The sequence below is a fragment of the Juglans regia genome, unplaced genomic scaffold (genome assembly GCF_001411555.2).
Source record: "Juglans regia cultivar Chandler unplaced genomic scaffold, Walnut 2.0 Scaffold_4593, whole genome shotgun sequence".
Lineage (NCBI taxonomy): Eukaryota > Viridiplantae > Streptophyta > Magnoliopsida > Fagales > Juglandaceae > Juglans > Juglans regia.
This window is the reverse complement of record NW_023359429.1, coordinates 1-233: the sequence shown is the minus strand read 5'-3', so window position 1 is coordinate 233 and position 233 is coordinate 1. Positions and strand designations below refer to the sequence as shown.

Here is a 233-nt window from a genome sequence, read left to right as displayed (position 1 = left end):
TATATGAATTTTAAGTAATTAGTTTGATGGGTGCGATCATACCAGCACTAATGCACCGGATCCCATCAGAACTCCGCAGTTAAGCGTGCTTGGGCGAGAGTAGTACTAGGATGGGTGACCTCCTGGGAACTCCTCGTGTTGCACCCCTCGTTTTTGTTTTTTCCGCCTTGCGAGATAAATTGACAAGAAGGAGCACTCGGGAGTGGATTTTTGGGAAAATCTCGCCCTGCCCA

The 233-nt window shown here is 48.1% G+C and overlaps 1 non-coding gene across 1 annotated transcript; it reads left to right on the top strand.

The window, feature by feature from the left end:
• Positions 1-28: 28 nt before the first annotated feature.
• On the top strand, positions 29-147 carry LOC118345788. Its single transcript, XR_004799260.1, has one exon. It is a non-coding gene; the product is annotated as a 5S ribosomal RNA (ribosomal RNA).
• The last annotated feature ends 86 nt before the right edge of the window (positions 148-233 follow it).